Source organism: Poecilia reticulata, chromosome 9 (assembly GCF_904066995.2).
Source record: "Poecilia reticulata chromosome 9, P_reticulata-male-v2, whole genome shotgun sequence".
Lineage (NCBI taxonomy): Eukaryota > Metazoa > Chordata > Actinopteri > Cyprinodontiformes > Poeciliidae > Poecilia > Poecilia reticulata.
In genome coordinates this window covers 1940149-1944846 of record NC_088838.1, presented here as the reverse complement: position 1 = coordinate 1944846, position 4698 = coordinate 1940149, and the positions used below count along the sequence as shown (strand labels likewise).

The window sequence follows — 4698 nt, the reverse complement described above, 5'->3', positions numbered from 1 at the left end:
AGTTGTTCACTAGGTTACACTTGAAACTGTTCATGTTAATCTTTTAATAGAAATGTGAAGAGCAAATTTATGTTAATTCAGTTGCTCCCAACACAGATAAAAGGTAAATGTTTTGCTGTTCAGCTTTATGCACTCCTTTGTTTACACAGTGTGAGGCTATGAGGGAGACTAGAAGATCTGATTTTTCCATCTTCCTCTGTCCAAGGGTGTCTGAAAAACAAAAGTGTAGTTATCTGCAAATTCAAAATAACTTTCTAAAATGTTTATACACTTAACTGGTTGAATTATTCTTACTCAATCATTTGATATACACATACATTGTTTATTGTACTCCATCAACATATAGAAAGACTGTATGGAAGCCTTAGAGAGTAGTCAGCCTTCACCTGCCTCCTCTTCTCTGTTGTTGCCCAGATCTCCGGTTCGCTCTGTGGAAGTTGTCAGAAGGATTTACACTGAACTGGTGAAGTGAAGGTCATTGATGCTGTCTGACTGGGCCCTGCAGGGGCCGTGTCTCTGTTGAAAGGCCATGATCTGATCTTTATAGGGCGAGGGGTGTGCGGGCGTAGACATGCAGGTTTCAGAGGCCTCAGACCCCCAGGGCCCTCAGGGACATTCACAAAGCTATAATCCCAGTGGTGTGGGCAGGCCAAGGACTGGTGTGTTTATAGTCAGTTAAATCTGTAATCATGTACTTGGGAATGTATTTCCATTCATCTTCACTTCTGTGCAGATTAGAACTATGTTTAGTTTATGAAACTGTTGGCTGGGACTGAAACAAACACAACATTCCTGGCATACTTGGTGAAAAATTAATCATATGGCTTAATCAATTCCTTATTTTTTTCTTTTTGTTGTTCCGTATCGTTTTCTACCGTTCTGGGACTTAAGACAGTAGTATCCGGCTCTCAAATACATGATCTGCCTGAAACATTTTTACCACTCCTTATGAAATGATTGTAACAATATGATTTATTCTTGATAGTTGACTTTTTGATCAGTCTAGTTCTATCACAGTGAAAATAAACCACAGTGAAAAATATTGAGTTCATGGGCAGTAGTGGATGTGATTGCTTCCGGCTTCCAGTAAGAGGAACTCTCTGCTTGAGTTCTGTAGAACTTAGTATTTGTAGGGTTTTATTAAGAATTGAACAGGAGTATTACAGTGTCTGCTTGTGTGAATGTAGCACAAGAAACCATTGTGAATGATATGAATATTTTTACGTATATAGGGAGTACATATGAAAGCAGCATTCATATCTGCAGAACAATCCAAGGTTCAGCAAACCATGACAAATGTTGTTACCTGTTTTCTTTCTGTGGTGAAGCAGGTAAGCAGACCAGCCTGTTCATGTGATGTAAGAGAAATCATGACTCATCAGACCAGACCTTCTGTGTCCTGGTCTGATCCTCTACCATGGTAACATTCCTTTCCCGTTTCTATCCTTACATGCACCCATGTGTCATCACCACAGACATTTCAGTCAGTATAGCTCCAGAGAAAGAAAACATTGTGGGCTGTGTGTAAGTGGAAGCGTTGAAGTGTCCTATTTGTTGTAAAGGCAGTGTGACGTGCTCACTCTGAGGAGTATCTGTCAGGAAGTGGAAGAGTGTGGTACTGGAAACTATCTTCCTAGAAACACACATACACACTCCTGCAGCCACACAAGAAGATAGTGCCCACAAAATTAGATTGAGAATGACACACACACACACACACACACGCACACGCACACACACACACACACACACACACACACACACACACACACACACACACACACACACACACACACCGCCTTGTTTATATGCCCTACTGGGGACTAAAGACAAGACCATGCTTTCTGGGAACCTCCCTTTCTGAAAGTAGCACAGCTCTGCAAAAAATCAAGTAGCATGCTAGAGGGGCAGTGAACAAACATATCACTTTAAATTTGCAATAAGACTAACTAGAGTTCCAAACATGATAAGAAGGTGACTCTTGGGGACTTGTCAGGTTTTTAGTAATGGGTGGGGACATAAATACACACTAATTAGTTTTTATTACATTCTTAGTACCTGTAGCACAGTTTCCGGTTCAAAGTGCTTTGACAGCCACTATGACTCAATGCACAATGAAATCTACACTTTGGTACAAAAGAAAATTGAGTAGCCACTCAAGATATGTCAAATTCTAGTATTGAGCAGCATATTACGCTTTGTTAAATGTATTCTTTTAAAGACATTACATAAAGGGATTAAAATGATGCATACATTTCTGCAAAAAAACCTTTTCCTAGCAAATTATATCATAATTTTGTGTTCTTCTGATTGACTGTAAATCTCTCATCCAGGAACAACCTGTAATTACGAGAAGATGGGCCACAGGCAGTAATCTTGATTGATTAATTTACTCTACAAGTCTGTTGTTGAGAGTGTCATCTCTTCTGTCATCATCTGTTTAAATAGCATCTGAGCCAGGGACCTGAAAAGGCTTAACAGCCTGATAAAGAAGGCTGGTTCTGTTCCGGGGACTACTGTTGAAATCCTCTGGAGATGGTTGTTCAAAAAGGATTCTTTGAAGGTTTTTGTTCTGTCTGCTCACTTTCACTCATGTAATGAGTTTTGTCGAATAAACCTATTGACTGATTGATTGTAATACAAACATTACAGACAACCCCGATCATCCTCTTTCATATGTTTGAACACTGAGGCATCTTCAGATCCATTAGAATACCGAATAATATAGACAATCCTCCCTGCCCACAGCCATAAGCATCTACAACAACTCAGATATGATGTACTTTTCACGCATCTGAAAATAGATGAAAGGTATTTTTTTATCTTCCTTCTATGTACTAAATGATTGAGTAAGGCGTAAAAAGTATGCTGAAGAATAAACATTTATTGCTTAACCAAGCTCTTTACAGGATGCTTTGTTTTCCCGTAAATATTTAAACCAACAAATGAACTTAAAAAGTACAAACTGAAATTACTGTCAGTAAAAAAGGTACTGCAACAAAGCCAAAACTAAAAGATATACTACTTTCTGTATTTTAAAAAAAACAGCAAACTGAAATGTCTATGACATGACTAACTAAAAGCACTTAAAAGCAGCATGAAATTAAATGTTTTTAAACTTTGTTTTTAAGAGCCGTTTTTAACGAAAAACTTAACAGCCAGCCAATTTCTGTTTCTGAGTGCAACAGGCTCCCGTTTTAAACACTTATCACAGTCTGCTTTTCCTGGAACTCTACAGGTGGTGATGAATGCCATCAAGTGCTTTTTGACTGCAAGGACCTCTCCCTCATTCCAAGTCCTCCTCTTGCATGGTTGGCAACCTTTAAAACCAAAGTTAATAACAAGTTTAAAACAATGAAATGAAGTTACCAAAGCAATATCATAATTGAAGGGTTTTCTGAAATTGTAAAATACACTCATGCCTGATTAGACCCTTCCTGCAAAATACAGTTAAATACAGGACCTAAACCAATTAATAACTGTACCTTTCTCACCATGAAAAGCTATTTTTCTCAATTATACCAAAAATATATATTTGTAAACATCTAAGGTAATTGTTACTAACCCTAACCCTACCCACAAGACAATGAAGTCCTGATGTTACTATAAATTAGGGCTGACTTTTAATTCTGAAGTCAGTGACGTAATATTTGAAAATGTAATGTACTTTAAAATAAACCTGAATATTGTAAGCAAGAGGCTTGCCAACATTGGGACAAATAGAAAAAAAACATCTAAATAACATAAAAAACATTGACTAGTCAAAAGGAATGTTGTATCACAGCTGTGTGATTCTACTAAAAGCCGTTTCTGCTTCAGATATACAGTAATCCTTCATCAAGTAAGCAAGTTAAGATCACAGTTTATAGATCATTTTAAGGAAATATTAAATTTCTTAGAAAGGTAACCATACTAACAAAATCTCAGACATCTCCAGTTGGGCTAGTAGCCCACCAATGAAAAGTTGAAAAATTAATACCTTTGTCTTGGAGGACTTTGACTTTGGTGGAGCTTCATCTGCTGAGCCAGCATGCTCAACCTCAACACCTTCAGTCACAGTTGGTTCTTTGTCAACCTTAGGAAAAGAATAGAGAAGTCTTTTAATACTGCAACAAGACTGGCCATCTTTTGTTCAAATCCACTGACCACCTCAACAACAATATAGAACAAACCAAAAACAATTCAGCTGCAGATCAGCATAGTACATTGTCAATGAATCACAGCAGTAATGTTCGATTAAAAACCTATTTCTGGTTTGGTTTAGCAGTCAATCTTCATCATAAAGTCTCAAACTTCAGTATCACTTAAACTGTTTCAAACATTAATCTAAGAAGACGTCACTGGATAGGACTGTAAACATGTTTCCGTCGTATTCCCTGATTTGAAACATACATCATGTCTTAAGCCAGCTGTCAACCATGCTACTGAGGGCAGACAAGATCTATAGTTACACAAAAAAGGGATTACATTTTGACCAAAATAAACCTCAAACGGGGTCCTCACTTTTACTGTAAACCAGAAATGTGTGTATGGCCCCAAACAACCATTCACTAAAGACTTCAGCTGCTATAGTTCCCACAATGACATCAGACCAGACTAGTGTGTGTTGCAAGAACTGCTAAAAAAAAGCCTGTTAAGTTCATAGTTTATGGAGCATTTGAAGGAAATATTACATTTCTTTGAAAGGTAACTGTACTG

At 37.7% G+C, this 4698-nt stretch overlaps 1 long non-coding RNA gene across 1 annotated transcript; it reads right to left on the bottom strand.

The window, feature by feature from the left end:
- Positions 1-2864: 2864 nt before the first annotated feature.
- LOC145552995 (uncharacterized) lies at positions 2865-4187 on the bottom strand. The gene is made up of 2 exons (XR_014089164.1): positions 3980-4187; positions 2865-3320 (listed from the first exon to the last, which is right to left on the bottom strand). It is a non-coding gene; the product is annotated as an uncharacterized LOC145552995 (long non-coding RNA).
- Between the last annotated feature and the right edge of the window lie 511 nt (positions 4188-4698).